General features: G+C 36.9%; 1 long non-coding RNA gene across 1 annotated transcript; it reads right to left on the bottom strand.

Annotated features, from left to right (window-relative positions):
* Nucleotides 1-1,851: 1,851 nt before the first annotated feature.
* On the bottom strand, nt 1,852-8,199 carry LOC141573066 (uncharacterized). The gene is made up of 3 exons (XR_012498635.2): nt 8,021-8,199; nt 2,224-2,319; nt 1,852-1,983 (listed from the first exon to the last, which is right to left on the bottom strand). It is a non-coding gene; the product is annotated as an uncharacterized LOC141573066 (long non-coding RNA).
* Between the last annotated feature and the right edge of the window lie 15,340 nt (nt 8,200-23,539).

The raw sequence follows: 23,539 nt of genomic DNA, 5'->3' as shown, positions 1-23,539 counted from the left end.
TTCCTCCAAAGTGACTCTCTTTCATTGGTATAGTATACATTCTCTCCCACAAAAACTCCCCCCTTATTACTTTTCTCCATGGATAAATATTCATTTATATCTTTTCTACAAGTTATGTTTAAATGATATTTTTCAGTACATCCTCAATTTGCCATCTAGACACAGATGTCTTCAATACTACTACTATTCTAATAACTTTGCCATAAATTAAAAAGTCCTTTATTAGAAAATAGGAAGACCTATGACAGGAAGAACTTATAAACTTTTCAACTTCTCAATTTTATTTACTCAAGTATTTAATTCATGCTTATGGTAGAATGTATCAATTTTAGAGGAAATGCATTGTGCTAAAATACAATTTATGTTTTTAAACAAGGCAACTACCTTTGTAAGACCTTGTGCTGCTTGGATGGAAGAAGGTTATTGCTTTACCCCAAAAACTCCAGAGTAAAAAGGCAATAGTATTTACTTTTCTTAAACAAGACATGTAGAGTCAAAATGTTTCATAACCTGAAAAATCAAACAGGTTTAGGGTAACCTATTTAACCGTGATGTAGGGTAAGATATTTGCTGATACAGCTTGAAAACACTTATCCACTTCAAATATGCAACACTGATAGTCCATTTTTGGCGAAAGAGTTTTTCACATAATCATAACACTAGTCCTAACATATCTAAATTCTGACGTGGCTACACTAGAAGTTCAACCAAAGACTTGAAGATAGGTGTTAGTAACGGACAAGTCAGAGTATATTTAATCAGTATGGATCACATTTTCTGAATAGCTTTGAATAATGGTCTACAATACAATAATTCTGTATTGCAATAGATGGTCTCACATTATGACAGCACCATCTGGCAGAAGAGAACTATAGAGCTGAATTCCTGCACGGTAGCATCTCCCAGCTGGCCAATGCAAAATCCCTTTCCAGTGAACACACTTCCTTGAGTTGCTTTAATCCTCACTATCCTTCAAGGCCCAACTCAAAACTCTTTTTCATCATGAATTCCTCTCTGTCAAGTATAGTGCATAGCAATTATTTTGTTCTTCTCCTGATGCCCAACTTTTCTTTTGACTTCACTCATTTGGTGTGCTAACCTGATGATATCGCCACAAATTTATACTTTTAACAATTGACATTAGTGTACCTTTCATCATAAACTTCGAAAGGGCAGTCAGATAGTGCCTGACATGAAAATGTGTGCATTGGAAACACACAAATGTGTGGTAAACAACCTATAAATAACTATTTACCTCTTTTACCATTCTATTTAAAATTGGTAGTATCTGTAATTCACATTTTCTTGGATATTAGGTTATTTTCCCCAAAATATTCTCATAAAGTAAGTTTATATTTATTTGCTATATACCCTTAGTAAAATTTATGGATTAAACTTTTCTAGAATCTACCATTTAATTGCCAGTTATGGATTTGGTCTTTACTTCATATCTGAGAAGACACTTTGAAAAGGGGTAAACTCTCATTCTGCCTCCTACTTTACTGTTTCCAACTGACCTCAAATTAGTTGCACCCTCTCTTGCCCACAGCAATACGATTTTTACATTATATTTTCACTTCTGAATATATAAAACCAAAATTTTATTAAAGAATACCTAAGTATACTCTTTGATATCTCCATGTAGTTATTTTTCTCTGCTCTTAGATTATGAGCTCTAAATTTAAAAATCATGTCACCTTCTTTTACACCATCTGCTTTTATGAGGTGTGATCAAACATTACAGTGAACGTTGAAATAAAAAAATACATATATTACAGTAAAAGACACATTGCCATTAATTCCCCTCAAAATGCCCCCCCCCCCGCCCATTTTGAACACACTTATCCCATTGTTCTTGCCACTTTCTGAAGCAGTTTTGGAAGTTCTCTTTCATGGGTGTCTTTAGTTGCTCTGTTGCGGTTGCCTCGATGTCCTGAATCGTTTTTACTTTTGGAAAGAACCAGAAGTTGCACGGTTCCAGATCTGGTGAATAAGGTGGATGACAACACACTGTAATGTTTTTATTTGACAGAAATTGCCATATATCAGAAGCAGTGTGTGACACAGAGCATTGTCAAGATGGAGCATGATTTACGGCACACATTAAAACACACCTTCTCTCAGCTATAGTTCACACCCAACTGACTGAACTAAACAAGCTGAAACTTTTCACATATTGTTACTAAGGTTTGACATGATGCTTTCCATGTTGAAGATCCCTACCTTTTCGTTGGCTGGCACTTGGCAGCAGCATTCACCGTATTTTGTGATCATAACAGAAAGGCTCCAGGTCACACATCGCTTCTGGTACTGCAAGTTCTGTAAAACAAAAACATTACAGTGTGTTCTCATCCACCTTATTCACCAAATCTGGTACCGTGCGACTTCTGGCTCTTCCCCAAAGTCAAAATGACCATGAAAAGTAAATGTTTTGAATCGATTCAGGACATTGAGGCAGCCATGACAGTGCAACTAAAGACACTCACAAAAAAGAACTTCCAAAACTGCTTCAGAAAATGTCAAGAATGATGGGATAAGTGTGTTTGAAGCAAAAGGGTAGTATTTTGAGGGGGGTTAATGGCAATGCATCTTTTACTGCAATAATTTGTTTTTCATTTAAACGTTCACCGTATTTCTTGATCACAACTCATATACTCACATACTATGTGGTTTAATGCACAGGTGGATTAAAAGGCACTGCTCATACATACATAGAAACCTTTCAGTCAAAAGGGACACAGAACAGTTCCTACAAAAACAGCAACGGATTTATTTTCAAACAGGATAAATTCACAGTGACCAATCTTGCGAATTGGTTAGTAGCCCATTGGCCTACTACTTTTCTGTCTTCATCTTTCCCACTCTCCATCAGTCATTTCTTGTCAGTAGGCAGTCAACAGAAAGTAGATATTCCTGTGGCTGAAGTTTCTGCTTTGGGGATCGTAAAGTTGTCATTCAAATAATTTAAGGACTTCTTAGAAGCTATTTGGCTATAAGATATAGCTTGATAATTACCATCATGTAAGGCAGCTAAATGTTGAGGGTACCTTGAAAGTAGGTCTCAAATCTATTATTTCATTTCCTTCCAGTCATATCCATTAGGATGGTCCAAAGACTTGGTTCACATTTTCTTTATGTATTGCCCTTTAATTATACGGGTATTTCATCTCCCATATTTCTTTTTGTCATTGATACTAATAGCCATATCTGAATTGTTCTCTCTAAAACTATAGGTAGATACTACATAAAAAGAAGCACATGTAATATTGCATGTTAATACCAGTTGGAAAAGAGAACACTCCCCTTCTTCATCCCTGATTTACTCTGGCATCAGACATTTATTATATATTAGATATTTTTCCTCACTTCCAACTTCTTGCATCCATCTTCCATTCTCTATATTTTCAGTCTTCATTGCCCCATACTATTTTGTCTTCCAATAAAACTTTGTTATAAAATAAACACAACTCACGACATTACCCTTCCAGGGGCATTTGCTATATCAGCCTCTTCCAAACCAGAATTATTTAAGACAGAAGAGTATATTTTCAGTGACAACAAATGTGAGACACTGAAACAGATGAAGATGGAAATCTTTTCGTCTGAGAGATTATTTTGGATTTAAATCATATGCAAAAACACACAAAAAAACCTCACAGTGTTCTATGCTCTCGAACGCTAGCCCTATAGTCTCAGGAGGATTTGAGGAATAGTATTTTGATGCAAGAAATCTATGAGGAGGAACTTCATGTAGCCAGAAAAAAGGCTCCCGCAGAACCTGCCTTCCTATACTCAATCATGAAAGCAGAAAAAATTGTCCCGTTTGCCCACAAAGAAAGTCTAGCGTGCCCAGCAAAATGATTACTTATTGTGTTTCAAAATACAAGCTTCTGATTTGCCATCAAAAATGTTATAACCATGTTGGTGATTTTAATTAGTTTTCCAAACATATGACAAACTAAATTGAATAAATCAAACTGACCTTTAAATTTCTAGAATTATGGCCTATTTAAATGTCCATAATGCTGCAATAATAACCCAAGTTAATAACCATTTCACTCTCTTCCCTGAGAGGCTCTTTGGGTGATACACAATGTTATTAATTTTGGCATGATTAAAATTATTCCCATAGTTCAGGTTTAATACAGTATTGATGTTGTTATTAATATGGATTTATCAGTAAAAATACAAAACTGAGTCAGTCCCAGCTAATGTCAGTTTTAAGGTTAAAAAATAAGAAATAAAAAAGCACTAGCTTCTATTGAGGAAAGTAGGGAAAACCCATAAGGACCAGAGAGTTTCACTATAAGGATATTAGGCTTGGTATGAGAACGGATTCAAGGTGATAAAAGAAGGGAGGAAAAGGCACTGTAAATCTATCTATTGGCAATTTAAATTTTTGTGTTTATTTTTTGTTTTTGTTTTTTTGTGTGGTTTTTGTGGTTTTTTGGGGGGTATATATTGGCCATTTTTGTATTTTTAAAAATTTCTTGGTGGATTGATTAACTCTCATAAGAATTCTACAAGTATTTTCAAATAGTAAGTTTAGAAGCTTAATTATCAGAGTTGAGTGAAGGTATAAAATTTTACTTACAGTACACTTTGTGAAGCATGTGGAACAAGGCAAAGCAAATGAGCAATAAATGTGTGACTTGAAGTGAAAGAAAAAATGATGATGTATGAGAAACTGGTATGGTGAAGAGCTCAAGCTGAACCCAAATGTCAACTGGAATTTAACCGTTGGCCTTGTTTTTGCTGGTGTTATTAATTAGCAAGTATTATCTTTGTGGAAGACACTTCATCTAAAATAATACTTTAAAAATCATTACTTAGAAAGTTGGCAAAAATAAGAATGCATGAAAAATGTTTAATGGGACCTGACCCGCAGTAAATGTTCAAAATATGCAAGTTCCTTTTTTTTGTAAGGCTACCACTACATATGTGCCAAAGTGGACATCACTTTCTGCATTATATTTTCATACTTGGAGAAATAAAGTAATTTCTACAAGGACACCAGTTATTAAAAATTTGTGATGGGAATAAAACCATGACACTTCAAATTACTAAATCAGTTACCATACTGTCCCATCTGCTTTGACTGTTTTCTGAGATATGATCCCAAGTATAGTGTATGTGGAGTTTTTTGTTTTGTGTTTTGTTTTTTTTCACATATAAATTGTCTCCCAGACTTCTGCTTTCAGTAATTTAAAGCAATCCTTAGAATAGAGCTATTAGAAAAGATGGACAAAATTTTTATTTTTATTTGAAGGTATCAGGTAGTTACAATGAAGTAGAAATTTATGAGTGAAATGTTGGAAGAATAGAGTAATTCAGAGATGTTAAACACATCTAAGCCTGCTTTTCCCTTAGAAGCATCTACTGTGCAAGAAGAGGCAGTTAAGATGCTGCCTGACACTATTCTTTCTACTTCCGTATGTATTTGAAATTTACTGTGATATATAAAGTAAAACAAAACAAAACAACTTTCCATGAACGTGCCCTAACTGACCCTTTTAACTCCTTTTCCTGGAATGTCCAATGTTGATTATTCTACATAATGTTTTCAATCTTCAAACTCTTGTCATTTCCTCCATGAAATCAGGGGAGCACCCAAAATGAATGTAGCCTCCCTGTGTTCACTTTTCACTTCCTTTGGCCTTCTCATAGCAATGAAAATATTATATTTTACACATGAATATTTAAGTATACACCTGTCACTTCACAAGCGTTTTAGATTTTTAGAGAAAGGACTATGAGTCATATTTTTATCCCTCTGCTATGACAAACAGGGATAAATTGGGTTTTATGGGGCCGAAAGTGTATGTAATTGCTTTAAATTGTAAAAAATACAAAAACCTAAGTAAAAATTAGGTAGAGTGACTTGGAAGACTCTTCTGCAAGTTAGGGACCCTAAAGTTTCAGCTTCAGTAACTCTACAGTAAATCCATTTGTGGCAAAACACAATGCACAAAGTATTTGATTTGCCAGAGTAAATCCTTACTAAGGGGACCATGCTCATCAATGTTTCAAGATGTTTTCTCTGATATTCAAGACTTTCCTCTATTCCTCCATATTTAGACCGCAAAATAATATGAACCAGATGAAGTGGTACAGTGAGCCCCACATCTTACATTCTGGGCTTCCTCATTATGGCAATTAAGTTTTAGATACACAGCAAAAAAAAAGATCTTCCTATATTAATCTATAAACGCAAGGTTAACCAGGGTATAAAAATAATTATTACTCCATATTTTATTAACAGCTTTCAAGCCTCACTCTCCCTTCTTCCCCATATCTGGGCAGGCTGATAAGATAGCCTGGGTGATCTCTTCTTTTGCCTCATCAGAAAGTTCAAATAATACAAACTCCAGCCCCCACAGGTAGGGGATCCTTCACTCCAGACCCCTACATGCAATCCAATTGCAATCCAATCTCTTTTCTCTGCTCTCTCAAGCCATGTTTGTACTGATTTGGAGCCTGTTCTGTTCTCCCCATAAAGCTTCATTATGTGAATATTTTTCTTAGTGTGTGTGTGTGTGTGTGTGTGTGTGTGTGTGTGTGTGTGTAACCATCAGTCTTGACATTAAAATCAAATCTTGGAGGAATGGCAGCTTATCTCATTTCTGTAGTATGACCACAGCATGGTAAAATTTTCTCATGAATATAAGAAATAGTGACTTATTGGATGGAGACTAAATATGAAGTACATTTGTGGAAATTTCAGGAGATATCATTTGATAAGCAGAATGTTTGAGATCACAAGTTTCAGGCTAAAACATGCGAGTTCCGTCCTATGGGAAGTAGGAATTCATTAAATTGATTAGGAAAGTAATACGATTCGAATATGCTTTAGGAAAAGGGATTGGATAACTGTGTACTAATTGTTAATGAGAGGGTTATGACTCCTCTCATAATGGGTACAAGAAAGATCAAAGAGCCTCGAGGAGAAAGTGATAGGCTAGGGGAACCTCCAAGTTGCAGATGCTGGCTCCAACAAGGGCAACAGGTGGCTTCATGCACAGTGTTCAAAGGGCATATTAAGCTCAAGCTGAGCTAGTGCAGTCATGTGGTTGGGTCCAGGGTGGTACAAACAAGGATCCATCAGTTATCCAGTAGAAGTGTTCAGTATCATAAGGCCTACCCATACACAATAAGAAATTCCATAGCAGTGATTTGACGTACGAGTGTAGTACAGTGAGCAGAATCCAGACCTGAGAAATGTGACTTTCCACAAGCCAGACTGGTTCCAAATTTCCTAACAGTAGGCTCCCACCCTATACAGTGTCCAGGGATTTTGGCAGACAAAACAGTAAGACTGTGAATAAAGTATCTTAAGTAGAATTCCAATGTGATGGACTGGGGCAATAGAAGAAGGCCACAGAGAGTGGCATCATTCAGGGTCACAGGAAACTGGGCATCCTCTTGGCCATTTTGAGGTATGACCTCATATTTCTGAAAATGGAAGAAGCACCAGAGAGAGGAGCTGTGGAAGACTGAAGGGGAAACACTGGAGTTCCATGGTTTGCTTACACTGCAGAGCATGGATTTGGAAAGCCTGACTGTGTTGTAGGTGTTCGTGATGGTAAAACTAAAGTTCACTGACAGCTAAATCTTAAAATTCTACTTTGTGCTACATTTTTCTAGAGGAATATCTTATCTGTAGATAGCTACCAATCTGTCTACCTACCTAATACATTTACCTAACCTCAAAGAATTTCTACTTGGGGGATATCCTTGAACATGCCTTGTATATTTATATCTTGACTATTTACATACAGGAAAAGATAATTAATAATGCAAAGCATGATCAAACTAGTGCCGACTGAGTGAGACTTCAAATGCTGAGGGATATAAAGGAGAGAGGGGTCGCATTCACTCTTGCTCTCAGCTGAAGATAGGTTCAAACAGTGGTAATTGTTACAATATTAAAACTAAGTTTCAATAGTGGATTGTCAATTAGGATATCTAATAGAATAATGAACTATGGGTAGTTTAAACAAATGCAGATTTATTTTCTTACCCAGCAGGAGGTCCAGTGGTTGATGATTGTTCTGTGGGTGTCAAAGCTTTGAATCAACATCTATTTCAGTCTTGCCTTGCCTTTCATGGTCACAAAATGGATACAACAGTTGCAGGCATCACTTCCTCTCGAAAACTCACAAAAGCTAAGAATTAGGGAAGTCCGTCACCTTATATGTCTCTGCTTCGTTAGAGAGAAAAAAAAAAAGTCTGTCAAAGGGTTTTTTTATTTTGCAGAATCTTCTTTATATCTTTTTGGCCAGAACTGAGTAACCTGCTAACCCATAGACAAACTGTTAGGCCTACCTTTCCAGAAATCCAATAACATTCACCCCATACCTGAACAAAAGTGGGGGTTTGTTAGCAAAAAAGGGGAAATTGGAGTATGTATGAGCAAACAACAGTGTCTGTACAATAGGTTTAGGCATTTCCCTTTCCAGTTAGCATTTGCATTTAAAGATGGTGATCAGAGTTTCAACTTAAAAGTTCCTGGTGATAAGAGCTTCTGATATAGTGATTGGCCAGCATTAAAGATAATTTGGGGCAGTGAGGCCTGCTTAAATTCACACTTCATAAGCAACCATCTGCTTTGCTTCGTCTATCTACAAATAAGGAAAAATCTGTCTTCTTTAAATACACCCTCAGAATCCACATCTCCTGTCCACCTTTCCAAGATTTACTGTCTCTCTGACAAGCCCAGCCCTTATCTCTGTTTCCTTGGTTTGCTCACATTCTGCATGGCTATTTGACGAAGTACCATCACTCCTAGCAGGCAGATACCTGTCTCTTTGTTTTGTCAGGGAGCGTAGCCTTTTCTTAGGCTCTCCAAATGAGTAATAAAAATGATTCAAGTCACGCTACTCTTGAGCAGATATAAACTGATACTTGTTTTGTACATAGACTCCAAAAAGCACTGCTCGCAGATATCCAGGGATATATTTCAATTACCTAAAAGTTTTGGGAAATATCTCAATTATTTTTTTGCATATAATACATAAGGGGGAAAACGAAATGTAAAGACTATTCTCATCCCTCTTCCTCTTCTCTCTTTCCCAAAGTCCAATGCCCAATAGAACAGAGACTGGCTTTTCTACGTGATGTTCAAACCCCAGTATTTTTTTCCCCAAATGTGCCCTAAGTGCAGCTGAATAATTGTGAATGCAGTGTAAAGGATAAAAGGACACTGCATCCATCTTCTCCTATTTAATGCTCAATGGTATCAAATATGCTTAATTTTGGTGCTTATAAAACTCATAACAACAACGAAGTGTGTTTACACGCCTGTGCTTTGAAAAGCCATCTCTAATGGGGGGGCCATACTTAAGTCTCACCAACTGCTCCCCCCCAGTCAGCTGAGTTCATCAGTGACCAATCACTTTAAGGGAGAAGCAATACAAACTCTGCCAATAAGACCCACTGGCATGGGTTCTTTACCTGCAGTTGTCTCTCTTTTGCTCTGCCATTCATGAGTTGGACTAGGCATTGGGTACCCAGGAAGGCACTCAGATGTCCAAGTGGATCACTCTATATGGACGCACAGTTTAGCAATGTGTAACGTGGGATAACTTGATTACGCTAGAAGTTACGCCCTGACTAAAAGCAGTAGCTCTGAAAGCCCTTGCTACTGCCATTATGGGCTAATTAACAGGCATCCTTTGCATGAGGTAGATTACCCATATTAATCTTCTTAAAGTTCAATAACATCAAAGCTCTGCTCAGAAACCCTTGCTGGCTCCCCATTACCAAAGCTTTTTAAAAACTATATGACTGAACCCTGTAAATATTTTACAATTTTTTTTTCCTTTTAACTAAACCAGGTACAAACATTTGGTTAAAATGAGGTTGTTAGACCAACTTCATTTAATGTAAATATAAATAAATATAAACATAACGCATTCAATAGCATCAATAGTGACTAGAGGAAAATTTGAGTTCTCAATAAACTGATGAACCTTCAAGACTCTCGTGAATATTTTTTGCTATACCTTTATGTTTGTCTATTTTTATTGAAGTTTTGAAGTTACACAGTTTCAATCTAAAGATTTATGGCCAAAATGTTTAAATTGGGAAGATTATTCTGCTTTTTCTTTGGAGAACATCAGATAGAAATGTTTTCCTCACACAGTACCACTTCAGGAATGATCTGAGGGTTCCAGAAACCTCTAAAGGCCTTACCAATTCCAGTAGCTTAAAAACATAGGGAAAAAATAAACAAATTGTGCAAATCCAATAGCTCTGTCATTGACTGGCATTTCAATCCCCTCAATTTCCATTTGAATAAAGAAAGAACTCATGATACAAGATAAAAATAGCTTATTTTGAAAACAGCTTCATATAATAGGTTGGAAACATACCCCAATAATTTCGTTCAGACTTGCTTTACACCCCTGGATATTTTAATCTAAAACTTACATCATCTATTTCTTCTTCCTAAAATAAACTTATTTCTTTATATGTCAGAATTTATTTCTCCCATTAGTAAAAATAAAATCATGTAGGTGCAATTTTGTTTTCTTTATACTTTGGAGACTAAATTTAACTAATTAACATTTTAATAACATTCTACCATTTGTTTCTGCAGAATGAGGGGACTTGCTCAAGATAGATTAAGATATACTTTGAACCATCTGGAATTCAAGCAGCTTTGATTTTAAATAAGTACTTGTTTTCTTACATGCTTGTGGACATTTTGGGGTGATTAACATATAGACCATAAGGTAAACTATAGAAAGAATGGAATTTATTTATTTTTATTTTACTTCTCACACTCAAAAGATTCTGAATTGCTTCTCTAAATGGGATTTAAATATTCTTGAGTATTCTGGCGGAACAGGCGCTCAAGGTAATACTATGAAATCTCACTAATTTAGAATGATTTGAAAGAATGCAGTCTGTGTAGAAAAGCTCTTGAATTATAAGACTGTCAGGAACAAAAATTTTTATTACCTTTAAACGTACACGCAATAACCCAAACAAAATTAAAGCACTGTTGCTGATAGAGATACCACTGAACCCGGTTTAATGAATGACTAACAAGTAGGATTGTGTGGAAGATACCCTGAAAAGCACAGTCTGGGCAAGGCATAAACTTTCTGGGAGGGAGAATGGAAGGCAAACTTGGGGTGAGATTGGAACAGAGATAGAAAGCCTTGAATATGATGCGAGGATAGAGGACCTACAAATTAAAGAAATGAGCCACATAGTTCCATCTGAAATAAGCCTTAAGCCAGTTTAGGCCACCAAGATAATTTCTTATCATGAGACAGATAGCCCTGGACAAAATGATCTTCCTCGGTAGTTGTAGGCATACAGTGAGGAAAGAGAATGAGAAAGGCAAAAGGACATTAAATAGTTTTTTGAGAACTGACACTTGAGAAATTATGTAGCCTACAAAGGTCCATGTTCTAGAACTCCCCATTGGGTTTGGGGCCATACCATGCCCACAGTGACAGGTCTGCTAAAATGGAATTTCACACTCATGGAAGAATCCAGAACTGACTCCTTAACCCCATATAGAGTTATGCCAATGTACGTGTCCCTCATCTTTGTTTGTTCTTGAACCATTACTTTGTGCTGATTTTTCTTAAAGCTTACCTTTAGTATAAATCCCTCTAGGACTTGTTCTACCTTCTTCGTTTTTCCTGTAACCTCTTATCTTTGTTACCATTTTTTTCCCTTTTATCATCATTCCTCTTAATATTTTATTTTGCACTCTACCAAGATATAAATGCCCTATTATCTGTATTTGTAAATGGAATACAACTCTTGTATCAATATTACAATAGATCGGGGTGGCCGGTTGGCTCACTTGGTTAGAGCACAGTGCTCATAACACCCAGGTCACCAGTTCGATTCCCACATGGGCCATTGAGCTGCACCCTCCATAACTAGATTGAAAACAATGACTTGACTTCGAGCTGATGGGTCCTGGAAAAACACATTGTTCCCCGATATTCACCAATAAAAATAAATAAATTACAATGGATCACGAATGGATTATGTCCAGGATGATAGAGAGAGGGCGGTAGAGAGAATGAGGTGCGGAGAAACATCTTCTCCTACCTGCATCTCACCCCCAACATGCTTCTGTAGATTCCCACACAAAAGCTGAGTCCATTCATCCTTGTCTAGGCAGATCAAACAGGCATCCAACAGTAGACACAAGGATCATTTTTGCCAAGCTGTCCTAGGTACGTTTAGAAATGCAGAAAGGCAGGATTTAATTAACCTGGTAAGTGATTTGAACAGAGTTTTTGCCTAGAATCCATATTTCATACATGGTTAAACACCTGACCTCGCAAACTCTTTACTAAGCAGTACATTGACTCTCCCTCTGTTACTGGCCTCTCAACCATGTCTTATCCCAGCTGAGAGTTTGAATAAACTGTGGACCAAGCAAAGACCTTTTACCAAAGTTTTATTACCCTGCCTTTTATTATAGAAATATTCAGTCCAGTGAGTTTGGTCAATAGCTATCCAACTTAATAACCTTAAGAAATTTTAATAGTAAGCATCTGTCCCATTTTTGTTCAAAAACATTTCAGGCATTTTAAAGTCTTTTTTAACATTTTCTCTCACATAATCAACAGTATGAAGTATGCAGGGTTGATTTTATGGTAACTCTTTTTAAACATTAAACTCAAGTTTAAATAAAGTAAATTATCTCAGAAAATAAAGTAAATTATCAAAATCACACAGCAAATTAGCAACAGAGTCTGGTCAACATTCCAAGTTCCTGCTCCCAAAACTCCCATGCTATTTCCAGGATATTGTACCTCTCCCCTGCGACTGGCCTGTTATCTTAACCTCGTACAGCATGAGTAGCCACTTTATTTCTTTACCAAGCTATATATCAGAACTTATCTCTATGACCTAATCAGCACATTTTTTTTTCCTAGCGGAAGCTAAACCATGCCTTCAAATTCATTTTCTGATAAGTAATATAATTTCAACATAGAGCAGGAAATAGAAAGAAACTTACGCTAAAAAAAAATAGAATTCTTTACTTTCATTTTAGAAGATAGAGGTTATTACAGATTCTACATACTTAAAACATGTTGCAATTATAAAAGATCTTCCCTGGATGGAAGGGGAGTGAGTGTGAGGGTTCTCCACCAAAGTAACAATTCAAGGAATATCAGTGAAGAAGGGAAATGTTGGGGAGGATAGATTAGTCATTGAATTTTGGACATGCCAATCATTTGAGTTCTGAAAATAATCTAAAACTGAGGATGCTCAGAAAGTAATCATGTTCTAAGTGGAACAGAGAGAGAGAGATAACCCTTTGAAACCGGAAATAGTGAGTATCATGTGCTAATCCTGATAGGAACCTAATAGGTAGTCCAGAGTCTTCTGAAAAGATAGTTGCCAGCTTTAGTGCCTCAAGACCAACAATGACACTTAGCATAGATAGCAGAAAAATAGATGAGAAAAACTGGTGTCTCCTAAGGTATCACTTCCCAATGTGTGTCCCAGAGACAAGAGTCCAGAAAGATGCTCCTTCCTAAAAGGTTTCTTGATCAAATAATTGGGAAATAACCCAGTGCTATATCCCCCTCCTAAAGGTTCAAAATGCAAACCAACAAAATAATGGAGAGTCCTTCACACACACAAAAAAAAATCTCAAGTAGCTTTAACTCTTTTTAATTTTAATTATGAAATATCTGAAGCATACTAAAAAAAATCTAATAATAAAACAAACACCCATATACCCACCATTCAGATTAAATACAGATTAACATTTTGCATTGTTGCTTAACATGTTCTTTTTTAAAGAAAAACAAAAAAAAATATGCTCCAGATGTAATTGAATCTTCAAACCATTCCCCCCTCTTTCAAGTAATGACCACATCGAAATTGGTGTTGATCCCCTTGTTCATGTCATAACTTTGATTATTCCAGCATTTCCCAAACATGTTTACTCACAGAACCTTCTTCTTATGTAACATCTATTAACAGACCACGGAAGATCTGAAGTAAGTATATAATTTTGGAACACTGATTTAAGATTCCCATATGTCTTTAAAAACAGAGCTGGTGAATATGCTTCAGGCCGAAAGAAATGGGTCAGGAAAGAAAGTGAGTTTGGGGCTAGAATGAACAATAATTCTTGGAGAAATAAGCTGCAATGTAAGGTCTCCACTGGACAGTCTAGAACTCAAGTGATGACTTCTATGAACCAGATATGAAATTTCCTTCCCTGCCCAGGGACCCAGCCAAGCATAGGACCCAAAGAGGCTTATCTGGGGCTAGATGGGATTCTCCAGGATTCACTCTTAGTAAAGGGAGAGACAGGTTCTGGGAGAAAATAAACAGACTGCAGACTTCTAGAACCAGCAGCAAGATACCATGTTTCCTCCAAAATAAGATCTAATCGGACAATCAGCTCTAATGCATCTTTTGGAGTAAAAATTAATATAAGACCCAGTATTATTATATTATGTTATATTATATTATATTATATTATATTATATTATATTATATTATATTATATTATACTATATAAGACCGGGTCTTATACTGTAGTAAAATAAGACCGGCTAGGTCTTATTTTCAGGGAAACATGGTAGGTACAAGTCCAATCTCCAGGTAAAATCTGCAAGGCCTGATTTAGTCTCCTATATAGATAGGGTTCTGTGAGAGACTTGGTCTGTTTTCATCTTCTTCAGAAAGTTCCCTCAAACCCTCTGTGTCTTCCATAAGTTGGGCCTCCCCTCCATCTCCCTTACCCCCACAATTTTTGTTGAACTTATTGATTTAAATTTGAGTCTATCTCACTTGCACTGAAGACAAAAGGAAATGGCCATATCATCCACTCATCTCAGCAGAGCCTGGTTTTCTTGAACTCAATCGAAGAGGAAGGAAACAATAATGAATGAGATCTGACTAGGGAGTAAAGCTGAGTTACGCTTTCAGTAACTTCACACCGAAGTAATCCACATTCTAGGCTGTGTGCAGTTTTTAAATACTACTGAAACTGAGTAAATACAATTCACCCTATTTATGGATTATAAAGAATAGCTAACTGTTTTGAGTAGTTTTGGTAACCCTTCGAACTGTTCTCACCTACCCAGCGTTGCCACACTTGTTTTCCCTACGAATGTGCAGTGTGATGGAAAGAGCACCCATTTAGCATTCATGGCTCTGCCATCTACCACTTACTAGTTACCTAACCTTAGGAGAGTCACTCACCTTCTTAAGCAGGTGTAGCAACAGCCATAGGTTTTGTACAGGATTCCATGAGCTAATGCATGGGATGTGCTTATTTTAGTGCTTCGCAAGTGGTAGATCTGTTCAAATCAGAGCTATTTTTATTACTGTTATTATTATAAATAACTGTAAAACAAAACAAACAAAAAGGCAGCCTGTTTATTTAGGGATAGCAAGGAATGGTGGTTTTAGAGGGTGGGAGGTGCTACAGAAATCTGCTTGAAATTTTTCCGAGCAGAAGAGACAAAGATAATAGAAGAGAAGTAAGCTAGGCAGACACATGTGACCTAATGGGGTCAGGGAAGGGACGGGTCTAATTAATATTTAATTAACATTTTGCTGGCCTGGGAAAGGGATATAAGCCTGTAGTTGACCTGACACATAAGTCAATGTGTTATTGGATATTACCAAGTGTCCCCTTGTCCCAAACATCTTCTTCCCTTTGGAAATAAGAGGAGAGACTACATGGCATGTGGGCATTTCCCTCCAGCCTTCTGCATCATCCCTCTGTTACCCTGCAATATTATGGGAATACCGTGCTGCTGCTTAATACACTGGCTTCCAAGGAAGGCTCTTATCACATTCCATATGTCATTCATGAAGGAGGCAAGAGGAAGGAGATGAAGGCTTTGCATAACTGATGAAGGTACAAGATAGACTGGTTCTGGTGTCCTAGCCAGCCCAGCAGTGACACTTAATATGCTCCATCCACACATGCCTTTGCATTGCTCAGCATCTTCTGTATGGGTGCTTGTTCAGGTCATCTCACGTCTTCATTCTTACCTCTATCTCAGCCCTTTCTGTCCCACATGGCACAGTTTGTAGCCCCCTTCTTCTATGAATTCCTCACTGAGCCCCTCAGCCCATGAGCTTCTGTAGACAACATTTACTGCAGAGAGCACAGTTTTGCACTTAATACCTGTCTTCGGCTGGGATTATATGATCAGATTTATCCATGTCTCCTCCGATAAGACTGTAAGCTCCTTTAGGGCAGAAATCATGTCTTCTGAATTTCTTTAAGCTGCTAGCACATAAAAACTAGTTAATAAACACCTGTGAAAAGGAATGTTTTAAGACCTAAGCTTTAAAAAAAAAAAAAAGTGCCTAGAAAATTCTCTGTGGACATAAAGAGCTTTAGAAAACGCCAAGTTCAAATGCATTCATTCTTGCAAATGCATTTAGAAAGGGCCTCCAGTGCCGACCCCAAAGAGCCTCTGAAGGTATCTGTCATGTGAGTGTGAAATGCAGAGTTGTCATGATTCAGATGGAATATAGAATCACTTATGAGATCATGGCTCATTGTCAATTCTCTATATATTTGCATTTATTGTGACAGATGCTGTCGAATCTCACCCTAGCTCTATTATTCTACAGAAATAAATTGGCCCTCATATGCCATATAATAATAATTAGGATAATATCACCCATTAACTTTCCATGCCCCTTTCTATCCAGAAAGCTCAGAGAAAGCTTTGATGATTGCACGTCTAAACAGTTTCAACTGGACCCTCACTTTCTCCAAAAATTTCATTTTTGACAAATATTTCATAGGCTATTCACATCCCGAAGGGGATTTTTTTTTTTCAAACTTTGAGATAATGGGTTTCAGCCACCTTGACTTAGAGCAGAATGAATAAATGCATTTTCTCCACAGAAAATTCATAATGCCTTAAGCTGAGTTTGTGCCTATGACATATTTTTAACCACCTACTGAATTGCTTTCTCTTCATTTTTGAGGTTAAATGGGAGGCCTGGAGCCTATGGTAGAATTCTACCATATGTGCTAGTGGAAAATTTAAAAATTAATAAGAAAAAAGAAATACAGTTCTAGAGTTATCAGGCAGCGCAGTCAAAATAATAAAATTCCTGAAAACACTGGAACTTCCTGCCATCTTTTCTAGGACATGTGTCCACTGGCTACCTATTGTCTACAGGCCCATATATCATGGAATTATTTGTTTGTTTTCTTTTCTTTTTTTTCTTTTTTTACTGAAAATATAAGTGGTTGCATATTTATCTTTTCAGGGTACTTATGTATTTTTATATGATTTCCTTTTTTTATTTTTTTTTTTTACTTTTAATTACAGTAATAATAATATTGGCATTCAATATTATATTAGTTTCAGGTATGTAGTTTAGTGGTTAGACATTTATGTAATTTATGAGGTGATCCTCCCAATACGTCTATCAGGGTACATATATTTTAAGGAGGAAGGAAGCCCAATGATGTAATGTGTTGTGTTAGTGTCTATCATCCTCAATTGTGTTTCATTTGGAGGCATTTTAGATGCCTCAACATCAATCAACTGGTTGGAGAGGAAGCAAGCTAGAACTAGATTAGATAGAGACTGAGGAATATGATCTGATTACAGAGGAAGGCACAATAGTGGGGACTTTAACGGTTGGCTCCTGTCACATTAAATTAGGTGACAAGATTCAGCCCTAGGACTCAGGTCTTGAAAGGATAACACAAATAAATAAATAAATAAATAAATAAATAAATAAATAATAAATAAATAATAAAACAATGAGGTGATATGTTAGCAATGGACATTCTGGACTTTGTAACACCTTATATATATATTTTAGATTGGGATGTTTTTTCTGGATAACCCTCAAATAATGCCAGATGGGTTGCCCTCCATTGTGCCTAGGCAGGAAACCAATATGGCCCCCAACATAGCATAATAAGTGTTCATTTTCCATCTACGTCTGACTCAGTGAAACCTCATCTTGTCAATGTACTGAAACTTACCTTCAATGTGAAAAGGGTATGAAGACATATGGCCTCTTTGTCTTTCCAGAAACTACTCCAGGATACAACTAAGACTAGAAAAAGCCAAATTCCACTGGAAGATCATCAAAACCTTCAGATGTGCTCTGAGAAGGTCAGACACACCTGGAAACAAAATTGTCTGGGAAGAAGAGCGCTTACCATTGTCACCTTGAGGTCTTCCCCTGCACACACGCCAAAGCAGGCTGTCAGGCCTGGCAAATAACTTTGAGATTTCAGTAAAGCCGGCTTCTCCCCTGCCTTGACCAACGAGTGGTGGGATGCTAATCAGAATTCCCCTCATGCCACAGCTATTTCTGAATTTTAGTTGATGTATCTAAAATAGTAGATAATGAAATTATACTTTCAGGTTTTAATATATTTCATTTTTGATTGCAAAAGAAGTTACAGAAGATTACTTATGCTTGGAACTGTGTCTGAGCTCTTCTAGGGAAGATGGAATTTGATACCGCACCAATTCATTTACTTTCTTTTCAACTTGATTTTCAGAAAAGCAATTTTTGTGTTTATTTATAATGTTTATCATTGCCCTAATGCTAATTTAATCTCTTTGAAAAAAAATCTCCAGGCTGGTAATAAATGATACACTGGGAAATAGGGAATTGATAATACTTACTGATTTCAAACTCTGACGGAAATTCCAGTTTAAATCTACACTTAGGAATTATTTATATCCTCTTATGTCATATCAATTTAAATAATATCCCACTCACTGGGGCATAAAGAATAATGCTAATATTAAAGTTTCTATTTAATATTTGCTAATTGCACATGAAGGGGTTATATCAGCTGCATTTAGGGTGTTTTTATTTAATTTTACTGGATTAGAAAATTCATGAGGTTAAGTCTCCTGAAATTATTGCTTTAAATATTGAGTAATAAGAATATTGTCACCATGATGCATCTTGAATCATGTGGCGTTATGTAGACTTTCTCCTTGTTGCAAAGGGAGAGGAGTAGCAGGGCAGTTGGTCTAATTTTGTTAATAAATAAGAGTGATTGTACTCCCATTTTTAAATATCAAATCTGCATTTAAAAAGCTGTTTTCTTCATGAAATACGTCCATAATTGATAGGGTTGTAGCCTTTTTAAACCCAAAATCCCATGACAATTCAGTGAATATTATCATTGCAAAGATGGGTCCTACCCTAAAGGGATACATATATTCCATGAGTTTGTGCCCTACCTCAAACTCAGGTTGATCTTCAGTTTTTAATCATTCAACACACTTTAATTGAATATCTCCAAACTGGGGCAGAAGGGTGAGGGTGGAAGAAAGCTTAGGCCCCAGATCAAGACATAACCATATATCTTTATGAGCTGTGTGCCCTTGGTTATATTGGTTAACTTCTCTGAGCCTTGGTGGTTTATTGTTTGTAAAAGGGAAATGGTATTGCTAACCTGGAGGTCTTTAAAAAAAAATTGTAACATCGGAAAACAAATGCTTTTAAAGTCTCTAGTCAATAATAGCCTAAATAAATGATTATAAAATAGTGTTCATAGGCCTCAGTCTATGGGCACAAATTAGTTACAGTAAAATAACTTAGATTCCACCAGCTCTGTTTACCACCTCGTCATGTAGGAACTCTGGACCCCTAAAAAGCTCACGACACAGTTTCTCTGACATTTTCACATGTGCTAATCATTAACTGTGAATAAATGCTGCAATCAATTTCATATCTGCCATCCCACTCCTGTCCCTGCCCCATCAACATCCACGCAGAAAGAGTATTTTTCATAGAGTTGCTCTTTCTGTGCCTGACTCCTTTAACCCCAGGGGGATGGTGATTTCTCTCCCTGAAGATTCCCAGATTTGAACACGCATACCCAGACCTCTCTTAATCACACTTAGATTCTATCTGGGACACCCCCACCCCAGGAGAGACTATCGTTTCTATTAATCTATTGTCTTGTCCAGCAGCACTGTCCCCAGAAACACAGGCACTCACTCTCCAATAGGAGAAATAAGTTATTTGCACATAAGTGAAACACAATACACTTGGCCTAAAGAATGCATGGCATAAATATAACATAAACAAAGTTGAGGGGAAAGGGAACCCCATGTGTTGGGACTACCAGGGAGAAGTTCAAGGAGGGGGAATGGGTTCTGATCTGGATAGAAAGGGGAGGTAAAATTGAGGCAGAAAGGGGGCAGGATAAAACCTTATGGCATTGGAGACTGGTGGAGCATTTCTCTAGAGCAGAAGGCAAGTGTGAAGGGATATTACAAAAGTGCATTGGCCACAGGTAAGGAAGAAAGAAAACTATGGTGATAGTGGTGATGACGCAAGTGATGCTGTGGTGATGATGGTGGTGGTGCTAACATACTGCTCTCTTTTATGCTCATCTACCATCAGTAAGACATTTGTTTCCATCATAACATTTGTTCTACCCTGAACTGTTCATACTTCCTTTTTGGTTCTTATTGTTATTCATATACAGCATAGTGATGTAGTGGTAACAAGTGGAAGTAGATGGGTCACATAGCAATGTCCTCCCATAATATAACACCATACCCTGACCAAAATAAGCAGAAAAACTGGTTAGTGATGTATAGTATCAGGTAAAACTGGTATGTCCCTTTATAAGAGAACACGTATATTTTATCTTTGATTTTAGTTTCCATATTGATGAAACATTTATAATAATATTTCACTATTAGAAAATAATTAAAACTGACCTTTTTTCCTCATTTACATAACTAGTTTCATCAACCCCAATATTTCATGACCTGTCACATTTTGGGTAGTTTTGATGTTCCTACTACCTGAATGTTGCCATTTTTGTTACTGGGATATGGGAACAGTAGTGGTTAGTGAAATCTTATAATTAGGCTGAAATAACATTGTCATATCTTCCGGTCACCATTTCTTCTATGCTGCAGTTGTCCAGAATTGGGAAAGATATCCAAAAAGCCATTCGTTATTTCTTGTGGCATTACACTTTTCGTGGAAAGATGATGGAATGAATCTCACACATCTGTTTACTTTTCTAATAAGGATCTAAGGGAAAGAAAGTCCAAGAAACGGAGCTCCAGTAGTGAACTTGTGTGGCAGTAAGAAAGTCATTCAGATATCTTAAGGGGGCATGTTCTAGAAAGAACAAGCATCACTGCCGTGTAGAAGTTATTGGTAACAAATTCAGGTCCAAGACGCGTAAGACGGTCCGGTCCCTATAAGATCTGTGGGAGGAATGTTGTAGAAAGAATTCTAGCACTGAATGGAAGCTTCAAAAGGATCAGCTCAAGGGGATTCCCACATCTATAAATCTCTGACAATTTCAAGCAACTTGTCTATCAGCCAAGGGAAAGATATTTTCGGCTCCAGATATTTGTGCAAATTTGTCAAACAATCGGAAATAGGAGGCTGCCTGTCACACATCCACAGGAGGCTAGAACCAGGCCTGGGGTCTCTAACATGTAACTTTAGTAAAGTGTGCTAGGGCTGCACTCAAACATTCTTTACAAGCACAAGTTGTTCATATTGAGGAAGGTAATCTATGAGTTTAGTGAGCATGTTAAATAAATGTTTCTGGTTCGTGAGACTCACCATGAATTCTGTTTTAATACATGGCTAATAAAATGAAGCTCAATGTGTGAACACATTTGTAGTTAATATATATTTTTTAAATTCCTTAATTCAGAAGGCCACAGCTGACTGATGAACAATAACTTCAACTTAATAAATGCTGATATTGACCAATAAAAAATCAATAGCTGGCTACTAAAAGAAAATACAAATATATCACATTTATTTAATCCGATTACATACTACATTTAAATTACTTCCAAAATATCATATTTGCCAAGAAAGTAAAGAACACCGAATGTTTAATTAGAGGTATATTATCTGTGTGGCCATTATTCAGAACCAATTTCTACAAATAAATATATAAGAAAGAAAAAAGGGAGAAAAAAAGAGATTTGCTTCCCAACTCAGTGGGCACAAAGTCAATGTTGTATATGAGAAAGCATAATATGGCTTGCTTACCCATAATGAAAATGTAGGTGACACATTCATGGTACAATGGTGGGATATTACAAAAAAAAAATTACATCTCCACACATACATATGCACATGCGTACAGACACACACACACACACACACACACACACACACACACACACACAAACATTTAGGGATGAGCATTTAAAAAGTTCAACACTCTTGAAACCACTAGAATTCAATTTTCTGAGTTGAACCTATGTGTCTAAAACACTGTTGGGGGAGGAAAACTAATACAGGTTATTATTACTGGTTACTAACATGAATGTGAATTAGTTTATCAATGTAATAATCATCACCAGGTAGGACATATTGAATTGGGAACTTTTTAATACAAACAAGGGAATGTACAAGTTGTAAAACATGCACGTTTAACATGGTTAAGATGGCACAACATGGTGCCTGGGGCTTTATGGTACTGCAGAGAGGCATTTATTTCAATGTTTTGACCCACGCTTGATCTACAGACCAAAATCATTATATGTCTAGTATATTTAAATGGCTTGTTATGGGCTCTCCACAATGTGATTGCCTCCTGGATTTCCTGCTTGGCAAATACTATCACCATCTATTTCTCATGCCTAAGACCCTCTCTCTCATGAAACCCTTCCTCATGTCCTCTCCATTCCACCCACTGCTATCTCTTAATTCAATGTTCTCCTCCCAATCCCCATATTCAATCATTTATCATTTGGATTATTGCTTCCCTACTTAATTTCATAGTATTACCAGAGTGATCAATTTGAAATCCTATCAAGGTTCCTTATTTCCTTGGGCAGAAGAAGGTATGGTTTGGCTGGAATAGTAATGGGAGAAGGGATAATGGTGGATGTAGTAGGAAATAAGACTGGTTAAAGCATTAGGTTTGGATAACCAAAAAAATAAAAATAAAAAATGACCAGTCAGAATTTTACCTTAGGATGAGGCCCATTCTTTCACTAAGCAGTCAGGGGATCTAGACACTCAAGGAACAATTTCACAATATGCCTAAAATTACCTGTTTATTAAGAGCTAAGGAACAACCGGAGACCACAATATAAGTCTGTCTGGTGAGAGGTAGATGGAAGCATGCTGCTTCGTCATAAAGTTCAAGGGGACTCACTCCTCCTATGCCCCTTCCCAGCCTCAAAGCTTGGGGCAGGTAAGTTCAGGCATACTTGCAGGGACAGAGAAAGTAAGACAAATTTCCAGCTTCACAGAGCGTATTGTGACCTAAATTATCTACTCAAGTCTTCACTTAGCAAAGATCAAGAGAAATGAAGAATCATGGCTTGCTTACCCCAAGACTTTGCCCAAGAATGAGAAGTGAACTACTAAGGAAAAAATTTTAAATTTGGTACAGTAACCTGCCTATTTATAAAATCTGATACCGTGTATGCTCTAGGCTCTGATCCACCTGTCAATGATAGGATGGTTAAGAAGAGTGGGCAGAGGGTATGGAAAGAGGGACAGAATTTTCCTTGTCTTAACTGCTACTGCTATGCCCATCACCATCCTTGCCACTAGGAGCCAC

Source organism: Rhinolophus sinicus, chromosome 4 (genome assembly GCF_057876585.1).
Source record: "Rhinolophus sinicus isolate RSI-liver-muscle chromosome 4, RSI-T2T, whole genome shotgun sequence".
Taxonomy (NCBI): domain Eukaryota; kingdom Metazoa; phylum Chordata; class Mammalia; order Chiroptera; family Rhinolophidae; genus Rhinolophus; species Rhinolophus sinicus.
Note: the sequence above shows the minus strand (reverse complement) of the source record. Positions and strands in the feature narration are given on the sequence as shown.